The sequence below is a fragment of the Equus caballus genome, chromosome 2 (assembly GCF_041296265.1).
Source record: "Equus caballus isolate H_3958 breed thoroughbred chromosome 2, TB-T2T, whole genome shotgun sequence".
Lineage (NCBI taxonomy): Eukaryota > Metazoa > Chordata > Mammalia > Perissodactyla > Equidae > Equus > Equus caballus.
Window position 1 is genome coordinate 54066909 of NC_091685.1, and position 12325 is coordinate 54079233.

Here is a 12325-nt window from a genome sequence, read left to right on the forward strand (position 1 = left end):
AGAGACCACTCTGACCTCACAGAGACCTCATGTGACCTCACAGAGACCTCCAGTGACCTCAAAGAGACCATCTCTATCCTCAAAGAGACCTCTCCAACCTCACAGAGACATTCTCTGAACACACAGAGACCTCCCTGCTCTCTGAGACATTCTCTGATCTCACAGAAACCTCCCCTGACCTGGGATAGACCTCCCCTGTCTCACAGAGACCTTGCCTGACATCACAGATACCTTCCTGTCTTTGAGGACCTCTCCTGACCTCAGAAAGACACCCTCTGACCTCACAGAGACCTTCCCTGGCCAATAGAGACCCACTTTTATCTCATAGAGACCTCCCCTGATTTCACATAGACCTCCCCTGAACTCACAGAGGCCTGCCTGAACTCACAGAGATCTCCTTGATCTCAGAGACCTCCCATGACCTCACAGATACCCACTCTGACCTCACAGAGAGCTGATCTTGCCACACAGAACTTGGTCTGACTTCACAGAGACCTCCCCTGATGTCACAACATGCTCTCTGACCTCACTGTGACAAGATCTAATCTCACAGAGACCTCTGACCTCACAGAGACCTCCTTGAAATCACAGAGGTCTCTCCTGACCTCACAGAGACCTCTCTGCCATCTGAGAAACACCCAGATCTCACAGAAACCTCCCCAGACATCAGATAGGCCTCCCTTCTCTCACAGAGACCTCGCCTAACATCAGAGACACATCTCTGTCCTCACAGACCTACCCTGACCTGAGAGACAGCCCCTCTGACCTCACAGAGACATCCCTTACTTCACAGAGACACCCTTGACTTCACAGAGACCTCTCCTACCTCACAGAGACTTTACTTGACTTCATAGACACACCATCTGGCCACAAAGAGACCTCCCCCTAACTCACAGAAAGCTCCTCTGACCTCATTGAGACCTCCCCTGGCCTCACAGATACACACTCTGATGTCACAGAGACCTCCCCTGCCCTCACAAAGACAACTTCTGAAACACAGAGACCTCCCAAGACCTCACCAAGAACTCCCATGACCCCACAGAGACCACCTCTGACCCCACGGAGTACTCCCTGACCTCACAGAAGCCACAGCTGACATCAAGAGACCTCCCTGACCTCAGAGAGACGACCCTGACCTCAGAGAGACATCCCTTTACATCACAGAGACCTACCCTGATCTCACAGAAACCTCCCCTTATATCATAGATATCTCCTCTGACCTCACAGAGAATTCCTCTGACAACACACAGACCTCCGCTGACCTTGGAGACCTCACATCCCCTCACAGAAGCCTCCCTTGAACTCAGAGAACTCCCTTGATCTCAGAGAAATCCCTGACCTCACAGAGACCTCCCATGAAGACACAGAGAACTGTGGGGGACTGGAATTGGCCACCCCAAGATACGTCTCTTTAGCATGAGGATTATTTTGGGCTGGTTAATTTTAAAAACTGCAGACATGGGGGCTGGCCCGATGGCTAAGTGGTTGAGTTCACGTGCTCCTCTTCAGTGGCCCAGGGTTTTGTTAGTTTGAGTCCTGGGTGCGGACATGGCACTGCTCATCAAGCCATGCTGAGGCAACATCCCACATGCCACAACTGGAAGGACCAACAGCTAAGAATACACAGCTGTGTAGAGGGGGCGCTTTGGGGAGAAAAAGGAAGAATAAAAAAAATTTAAAAACTTTTTAAAAAACTGCAGACATGAGAGAAACTCTGAAAAGTAGAATTTACTTACCCTCTGTTAAGAGATATTTACATTTGTAAAGGAAATCTCCATCTGTAAAGATATCTCCCTTTCTGTACCAGGAAGAAGGGGGATGACCTTATCTCTAGAAACTCTTATCAATGCAGAAGGCAAGGACTTAAATCTGTATATAACCTTACTCTTGTTTACTGTGCTTTTCTGATAATCTCCCATAACTGACTCCCTCCACCCCCAACATCCTCCTTTGTCTTTAGCTGAATATGGTATTTAAGGTGAAGGCTTCAGCCATTTTGGGGAGTTACTCAGTTTGTCCAGGTCTCTCCCATGTATACATGTTATAAATCTTTAATTTTCTCCTGTGAATTTAATTCATTGTACAGCCAGAAGGACCCAGAGTGGATGGAGGAAATGTCTTCCTCCCCTACAGAACTCTGACCTCAGAGAGATGACCCTGAACTCAGAGACCTGCATGGCCACCCGGAGACCTCCCCTGACATGAAAGACCACCCATGATCAAACAGAGACAACATCTGTCCTCACAGAGACTCCCTCTGACCTCACAGAGGCCTCCCCTGACCTAACAGAAAACTCCCCTGGCCACATGGACCTCCCGTGTGATCAGAGGCAACCCCTCTGACCTCACAGAGACCAAATCTGACCTCATAGAGACCTGCCCTGACCTCACAGAGTCACCCAAAGGAGGCTGACTGTCCCACTCATTTGGGCCAAGACTCTGTCAGTGGGGCAAGGACAGAGGAAAGGGCCCTGAGTCCTGAAGGTTTTCTGGGAGGTGTCATTGGCCCTGTTTTGGGAGGAAGCTCCTGTGCATGTCATGTGCCTGACATGGGAGGTAGTACCAGCTTCATCCAGGTCCTTGCTGACCATGTCCTGCCTCCTGAGGGAGGTTGATTGTCTCGGTGGTGGTGGGGAGAAGGATGTGAGTGGTGAGACTGGCCTTCCATCATTTCCTGTGTTGCCCTGGGAGGAGCTGGGTACCCCAGGTTGTGGGGCCAGGGAACGGGCTGCCCCTGGCCTGGTCTTGGAAGGACTGTCTTGTGGTCCAGAGATTGCCAGTTTCCATGACCATACATTGGAGTGGGACTCAGGGATCCTCACCACCCATGCCTCAGTGGATTTCATCCTGCCTCATGCCCCCCTTCCCCATGAAACCAGGTCTGGTTCAGAGGCCACAGATGTGACGTGGGGACCCAGCTTTCACCACTCTATTGGGCCTATGCTGAGATATTATTGGCAGTGGTGACAGAAAGGGGGGGGGGCTGTGGCTGCTTTGGTGGGGGTGTGGAGGTGGCTGTAAACCAGACACCTGGCATCTTGGGAATCTGAGGAGAGTGTCATGGGCCACCCACACCATCCCCAAGTCCCTGACCTTTCCCAAAGTTCCTGCTGACTCTCACCGCTTTAGGAGCCCTCTTGCCTTTATTTAAGCCTGTCACTCCAGCTACACATGCCTTGTGACTGGTGCCTGTGGCCTCGCAGTGACCCTCACGATGGCTGAGTATCGGGTCAGCAGGGCTCTGATGGTGTGGGGCACACTCTTCCAGTGATCATTTGCCAGTGAAGGCTCAGTGGTCCCCATTTCCCTCAGCTGTGCCTCACATCCCCTTCTACTTTTCCAAGGGCCCGTTTGCATTGTTTGGCGGTGGTGGTTTTCTCACCCTCTTTGCCTGCAACAGACCGCAGAGTCAGTCAAGCTGTCCCTCTGCCTGATGGTTCGTTCCAGGCCTCATTTGTTCTTCTGACAGACACTGCCTCTCATCACAAATGAATCTTTTGACACCCAGAGGGGGAAAGACTTTGTCAAGTCACAAGGCCGAGAACAGCTTGCCAAAGGAGTGTGGCCACACAAGGCAGACACCCTAGGGAACAGACAGGGAACTCATCGGGCATGCCCTTCCATCAGCAGGTACTGCCCTCAACTCTGGAGTCAGGAAAGCCATGCTCTCCTGTTCCCTAAGGCACTAACCTTGTGAGAAATCTGTGACTGTGAGCTGATACTGGCCCTCCCCTGGCCCTCTCCGTGAGTACACACATGGGGGCAGTAGGAGAGGAGCACCCTACAGCTTGCCTGCTTTGTCCAAAGGAGGCCAGCTGTCCCAGCCACCTAGGTCGTGATAAATGTCAGTTATAAAACCCATTGGGGGCTATGACAGATGCAGCTGTGGGATGGGGAGATAGTGCTATCCTGTGGGCTTGGGGCTTGGTCATCAGCCACGCTGAAAGGTCAGAGGGGCCTGAGACTTTTTTTGTGTGGTGAAACTGACATGTAAAGCAGAGTAAAGTTGGGGCTGATTTGGGGAAGTTGGTTGAGCACCCTTGAGGAACCCCTGCGGTGGGAGAACCTGGGCATGGGAGACTGTGTAAATAGGCTGCACTGGGAAGCATTGTGATAAGAAGGGGTGTCTCTGATCACTGGTCTGAGAGGTGACATATCCAGGTAAAGCTAGAGTCTGGGGGCCACCCCTCAAGACCACCGGGTTTAGGAGTTTGAGATTCAGAGACAGGCAAAGCTAAGTTTAAGTTCTGGTTCTGTCATTTTCTAGCCTCATGATTTTGTCATTTTAATCAAGCTTTCTGAACCTAGCTCATGTCACTTATAAAATGAATAACTTGTCTATAACTAGCAGGGTTATGGTAGAGATTAAAGAAGCAAATGCATGTAAATCCCCATCACAGGGTTTCAATTAAAGCTACGAGAAATGTTTTCTCTTTTTGGGACCTCCAGAGTCAAAGTGTTTTAAGCCATCCTTGTTCCTGACACATTATCAGTATTTGACCTTGCAGTAATTAATGATTAATATTGATTTAGGGCCAGCCCCGTGGCCAGGTGGTTAAGTTTGCGTGCTCCACTTCAGTGACCCAGGATTTCACCGGTTTGGATCCTGGACACGGAGATGGCACTGCTCATCAAGCCATGCTGAGGTGGCGCCCCACATAGCACAACCAAAGGCACCCACCACTAGAACATACAACTACGTACTGGGGGGCTTTGGGGAGAAGAAGAAGATTGGCAACAGATGTTAGCTCCAGTGCCAATCTTTTAAAAAAATATTGATTTAGGTAGTACTTCACAGTTTATAAATATATATGTATATATATAAATTGTGAGGTGAAGAATGTTTCCGCCAATGATAATTACTAAGACAGAACTCTAGCTAGCATTTCACTAAGATATCTGCAGGAGTCAACTCACTTCCCCCAAATTAAACTCCTGCACTCTCTGTTTGCTCCGCCTGTCCACCCTGTGGGGACTATGGGACACGACTAGACTTGTGATGTGTGTACTCCTGCTTCTTCCTTGTGTGAGAGGTGTTAGTGCCTGACTTGTGTAATGAGAGTCACTGACATGAGTCCTTAAATTGTTCCACTCACCATTAAAAAGATACTACAGGGGCTGGCCCGGTGGCGCAGTGGTTAAGTTCGCACAATCTGCTTTGACAGCCCAGGGTTTGCTGGTTTGGATCCTGGGTGCGGACATGGCACTGCTTGGCAAGCCATGCTGTGGGTAGGCATCCCACATATTAACTAGATGAAGATGGGCATGGATGTTAGCTCAGGGCCAGTCTTCCTCAAAAAAAAAAAAAAAGAGATACCACAGGAGCCTGGCCACATGTCCAAGGCCATGTTGAGCAGAGCTACGGCTGAATTTCTGATGTTATCTGAATCCCACATGTGGGGGAGCCAAGGGGACTGAAGGCAGGTGCATCCAGAGAGTGGTGGCAGGGCACAGCAGGGAGGGTGGGGGCTCTAAAGGGCTGGGGTGGTGTTGGAGAAGCAATCCTGTGCACCTAACCAAGAATTATTAACCCATAAATTCCAAAGTGGTGTCTTGCTGTGGAGACAAGAATCCCCATGTGACAATTGTGAAGGTTTCCTAGGATATGGTTTTAATCCTAGGAATTAAAAATTAAATAACAACTATGAACAGAAGGTCTAATTAAAGTCTAAAACTTATTATTCGGCGAGGGCTGCCTTAACCAAATACTACAAACTGGGCTTAAATAACAGAAATGTATTTACTCGCAATTCTGGAGGCTGAAAGTTGATCAAGGTGTCAGCAGGGTTGGTTTCTCCAAAGACCTCTCTCCTTGGCTTGCAGACGGCTGCCTTCTCACCACGTCCTCACATGGTCTTTCCTCTGTGTGTCTTCTTCTTCTTAAAAGGACACCAGTCTAATGGTTAGGGCCCCGCCCAGAGGACCTCATTTGACGTTCATTAGCTCTTTAAAGACCCTGTCTCTAAATACAGACACAGTGGGGCTTGGCACTTCAACATGTGAGTTAGGGGGACACAGTCCAGCCCATAACACCCCCTGATGCTCACTTTGTTATCTGTAAAATGGGGATATTGCTATCTTCCTATGTGCAAAGTCACCAAAGCTTTCTTACTTTTGACCCTGGGAGGGGAGAGGGTCCCCCTGCTGGTCTTCATTCACGGGGCATTCCTGTGGCTTGGGCTTGGTGGGGGCCACTCCCAGGTGAATGTTCGGGGGTTTGTGCCTGGTGTATCTAGCAATACTCTCTACCTATGTGGTCTCTCTTTTGTTTTAAAGACTGGATTCTCATGACTTCCTTCTCTTTCATCAACTTTATCTGCTTAGTTTTCAAACTGTTCCTGGATGAGACACAGAGGAGGATGGGTGGCAGCTGAGCTCCTGACAATGACACAACAGGTGAGAAGGGACTTGCTCTCATTCCTGGATTGATCCCTCTTTTGCCAAGTGGTCAGGTTTCTCCTTTGGGCTTGGATCTTCTGAACACTCTGAGAAATTTTAGTATCCATTATGTTCACCACCCTGTTAGGTGTGCAGCAGGTGAGGGATGGGTGTGGAAATAATCTTCCCAGCATTCACACTCACTTGTCCTAGTCTCCATTGAGGCTGTGTCTTCACAGAAGAGATGGGAAAGTTTTTCTTCTCATCCAGCCCTTGGGCTCAGTGGAGAAATAATTCCCTCACTTACCATGTTAGTAGCTGCAGTGGCCTTACATATGTGTGAACACAGGCAATAGAGATGAGTGAGGGCAGAAGTTTCTAGACCAGTGAGGAGGTAGTTGTTTCATCAGGTGAGTCCAGTGTCACAAGAGCTGGAGTGGAGGCTCTGCAGCCTGGAGGTGGGGGAAGAGGATAGGACCAGAGAGAGTGATGAGGACCACTTATTTATGTCCCTCAATTTTGAACATATTAAAGTTTTTATAAACTGTAGTATACAGAGGAAAGCCCATGTGAGGATGTGGTGAGAAGACCAACTCTTCATTTCACAATTTACATATGTAACAGCATTTGTAATCTGTAAAGTACCAACTAAATCAATATTTTTTTTTTGATTGGCACCTGAGCTAACATCTGTTACCAATCTTCTTTTTTTCTTTTTCTTTTCTCCCCAAAGCCCCCCAGTAAATAGTTGCAGCCTGGAGGTGGAGGGAGAGGATAGGACCAGAGACAGCAATGAGGAACCACTTATTTATGTTTCTCAATTTTGAACATATTAAAGTTTTTATAGACTATCCTTGAACATTTTGATAGTATCAAAAAAAGATAAAATTCTCTTAACAAAGACAACTCAATTTCCCTCTCTTACTAACCTTGGTTCAAGTTTGAAAGCCAAATGCAATATATGCATAATATTGTTTTCTTAATTATGATTGTGTGTTCTGGAGAAGGAGTGGAGTAGAAAGAATAAAATGCAATGGCAGATTAGGAAGCTCCAAGCTCTCAATTTGTGGTAACATCAAACAAACAAACAAACAAACTTGAATCAGCTGGGAGTGACAGCTTAGGGGACCAAGAAGTGGCAGCGATGGTCTCCTGAAATGTTTTTTACTACCACCACTGCTGGGCCCCAGCAGGAGGACCAACTGGCCCTTGGGGAGTGTGTGAGTGTGTGTGTTGTGTGTGTCTTTCCCCTGCCTGCTGGGTGACCCTGGACCTAATGAGAGCTCATGCCTCCCATGAGAGCAGTGGATATCAGTAGGCCAGTGGGGCCTGAAGCATCAGTCATCTTGTTTCTCCAGAGCGGAGGGCACTCAAAGTTTGTAAGATGGGGTCCAGGTGCAAAGGGATGCTGTGCCCTTGGCTCATCCCTGCCATGTGACAGGAATGTCCTTCCCTTGGGAAAGCAGCCTGAGTCTCCTGCAGAGCAGGACTGCACTGGCCCAGAGATCAGGACTGCCAGCCCCAGGCCTTGGAGGGTTGGGACAGCCCACTGAATTTCCAGGGGCTCTGGTATATGGAAGAGGCCAATGACCTAGAGGCTTGGGGTCCCACCCACCCTGGTTGGCCCCAGGTCAGGGTGGAGCAGAGAGACTGAGGGGCTGGGATACCAGCAACTGCCTGGCTCTGTGGTGGACAGGGGCAAAGAAGTGGGGATGGGCTCCTCCTTGTTTCTGAGGACACTCTGGTTTCTGCTCCTGATGCCAGAATCTTCTCCTTCTCTTTCTACCTCTCTGGATGCTCCTCCGCAGGAATGTTTGCCAGCAGAGCCTCCTCTGCCTGGGTTTTAATAATTGAAGTGCTCCATGCCCAACTCAGGGCCGTAATCTTTTATCTCTATGCTTTCATTGTTTTAAATAACCTCTGGGTGATCCAATCCATTCTGAAGGCATTCATTACCACCTCAGTGCTTATGAACCCCAGATTTATCTCCACCCAGAATCAGACATACAACTGCCTGGTTGATCTTCTGGCTTGGATGTTGCCTGAACATTACATTCCAAGAATGATCTGACACTAAAAGTTTGTTCAACGTCATCTGGGCCATGCCCCAGGCTTCCCCGCTGAGTGGACTGTATCCCTGTTCACGTAGTGACCTCACTCTTTCCAAACTCCAGAAGTGTGTCCTCATCCTGGATCTCCCCACATCTCACACAATCCATTGCCCGGTCCTGCCCAGTCCTCCTCTGGTATGTGTCTCCCAACACCTCTGTCCATTTCCACCCACTGTTCTACCAACCCCCAACCCTTTGTTTAGCCATTTGCTCTTTGAAGGACATTGTGTGGTTTCCAGCTTGGAGCAGTGATGAACAGAGCTGCGGGCATCATTCATGTCTAGGATTTGGCATGAACATCAGTGTTGTGGGCCCAAGGGTGGGGTCCTCCAGATCACAGTCAGGTTTGATACTTCACCCCCTAGAAGGACTCGTGGGACTGCTCAAAGTTGGCTGACTTCCTGGAGGTTTCTTTGGTTTTCAGGTTCCTTTTGGAATCAGGGTTGGGAATACAGCAACTCTTTTGTTTTTAGTTTCCTTCAGGGCTCAGGGCTAGGACTCCAGCGACTTTCTTGAGTTTTCAGAGGACATTTCGGAAATGGGATCCCAGTCATCTAAATGTTCTGAGGGAAATCCTCCTTCAGGGATGCCAGCCGGGTTATGTTTAAGAACTGTGGGCCTCTACGTGTGCACTTTTAACTAAGTGGGATGAACTGACCAAAAGCAGTTCAGAATCGCAATGGCCATCACGGAGAACTTTCAAGCTCCCCAAACTAGCTTTTCTTAAAATCACATTGGAAGACCATGGCTCTAAAATTAAGCAAAACAAATGGTAAGTCTATTTTCATTGGATACCCACAAAGCTCTCAAATTGCCTCACTACTAGACATCTTGTCTAAATACACCAAGACAACTAAAAAACTGAGGGAAAACAAAAAGTTTTCTTAAGCCTCCTGCTCCCTTCCCCCTTTCTCTGTCTCAGGCGCCATCTTGTCTTCCCAGACTCCTTTGTCTCAGGCTCCACCCCAGATGCCACCTTCCACTCTTCCTCTCTGCAAAAACCTGCCCCTTTAAAATCAGACCTCTGAGGATTCAAAAGCTTAACTCCTTATTGCTATTTCTAAGTTAACTGGAACAAATAAAAACTAGAAGGAAAAGTTTAAATATCAACTACCCTAGACTTTTGATGATAGACAAAATGACTCCAAAAGTAGCTCTAAAATGATGCAAATAAAAACCTTCAGTAAGAGACTTCAGCCGTCTCTGAACAGCTAAACTTCACCTTAGTCCATCTGCCAGAAATACAGCTTGGATCCAATTATTCTTTTGAGACATATCTAAAGTTCTTTAAATGAAAGCTATGAGATCTTTGTTTGTGTCTGTCTATGTGTCTCTGTATGTATGATATAGAGATGTGATATTTTTCTACCTCCAAATGATGTTACTAGAATTGACTTGTAAAAAGCTCAATTTAATTGGCTTGAAATTAACTACTTATAAATTAAGTATTCCTAAATCTCAGAAATATAATAGAAACTAACTCAAATGCTTTTCAAGTTTATGTGACCTAGAATTAATCTTTAGTAAATAAAAGCTGGCTGAAGGTTGTTGGTGTAAATAAAAAGTAGGCATATCTTCAGAGTCATTAGTTGGGTGTAATGCGAATGTGCAACTTTTCTCTCTGCCTGGGTTCACGAGTCATGGAGGCTCATGCTGTCTCTGTCTGCTACAAAATTTGTCAGCAAGAAAGTAACAAGATGATGGCTGGCTATTTAATGTCTACTCCAAGCATGATTGCTAAAGCAAGTAATTAAAATAAATGTAAATGAGATCAAAGTTTATACTAAGTTAAACTAAATAATGGCTAGTCATCGAATCCCTAAATCATTTTCCAAACTAAACAAAATACTAAAACATTAATTACTCAAGATAAGTTTATCTCATTTTGGCTTCCTGTGGCAGAAAACTAAAGATACTCGAGTCTATTAGTGAACAAGTTCTATGCCCTGCTGAGAAATTTTCTACAGAAAAAAGGGTAATGTTTCTAGAAATTTATAAAAGGTATTTTAGGTTTGCTAAGCCACAAAATGCTAATATAGTTCACAATTTCTTATTTCTTAATTTTTACCAGGAATTGGGGACTCTAAGGGTTAAGAATTCTAATATATGTAACTAAAGCTACAAGAAATAAAAAGGGAAACACCCCTGTATGCAAGGGAAGTAAGATGTGTTTTCGGTAAAAGAAGGTATAAGGATTGGAAATGCATTTTATTGAGCAAAAAGAAAGTAATTTTGTCTTTAAAAGAAGCTGGTTATTTTGGAATGGGAAAGAGGGAATCATAGGACAAAATCTAAATGTAAAAAGAAAGCTGTAGAAGGTTTATGGAAAAGAATCTTGAGAAAAGAATTTTAATGTGTGGTCAAGCTGGATAAGATTAAAATGAATTTATTAAAATGAGCTTTAATACTAAAATAAGGTGATGCAAAATTAAAACTTGGCCTTCTTTTCTATGGAAAGGACAAGGTTTTCTTGGACTATTGGTCTGCTCATGATAACAGATTTGGAAAGCTTCTTTGCCTTTAAGTAATATGCCTACAAAACAGAGATTTTATGTTTTATCAAAGTGATTTCTTATGCTTTTTTAAATTAGGTCTCTACTTTCCTAGGAAAACTGAATCTTCTTAGGGTTGAAGTTGAGTTTTGCTTATCACCACGTGACTTTTTTATTTGCCTTTGAAACCTGCTCTGTAACTTTGGTCAAATAGATACTTAAATATTATTTTATACTGATGTGTGATCCTATTTGGTCAAATGCCCAAACCTTTTGCTATTTTTGACAAGCTTCCCAAAATATTCAAATTCTAAATGAAGTTTTTTTCAACCTGGATATAATTTTGGGATTTTCTGAGTGGGACCTGGGACATCTCAAAAGATTTATTCCCTCTCCTTATAAAAAGAGACATATTACACTAATTAGGCTTATTTGATATATCAAATTACATGAGAAACATGGCCAAATAAGCAATAATAAATCATTTTAGGTTTATTGTATGGGTGAACGTTACTAAAGTGTTGTAGAAATTGTATATAATTCCTAAAAATCTGATATGCCCTATTCTAATGTTATTGACTGCAATTCTAGTTACTATCTAAAATGTATGTCAAAAAATACCTGAATTTCCTTGTCAATTGTATTTCCTCACCGCCTTTCTGAAAGCCTTTCGTCAGTCACAGTCAGTTATTATTTTACGCTGATGCTTCTACAAATATGTTTCATTTTCAAGGAGATTCTTGAAAAAGACTGACAAGTACCCTGGAACACAGATTTTGATAACTTTAAGATCATAACTCTGAACTGGGTGGAAATTTCTGGAACTCGAGTGGAAGACTGATTGCTTTGACATTTTGTTTTCCAGATGTAAAGGACCCCTTTTTCTCCTCCACTTTAAGCAATCCATAACTTACAACATTTTGGTAAAGTGTATCTTTGCAACAAGGTTGAAACATTTGTTTTCTCTACCTGATCCCTCCAGAATTTAGCGACTTTTAAGTATTCTTTTTATGATGATATATGTATTTGCACAGGCTCAGTGAAGATCTGTTCTCCTTGTAACAAAACACAATTAGAAACATTGGTTACATTGCCAAAGCTTTGACTAGAATGTTATATTTAAGAAAAATGTACGTAGACTCAGACCTGACTGATGGCTTTAAGAAACTGCTTGAAAAATCAGCATAGTACCTTGCTTACAAGGTTCCAGAAAAGCAATCTTTAAAAAGAGCTTATATGGTCAATCACTATCCTTGTTTCATTTATATAATAATCAGGCGAAGTTTAATACAAACAAATTAGTTTTACTTTGATTACCTTTAATAAAAGCCAGGCTAATTGTGG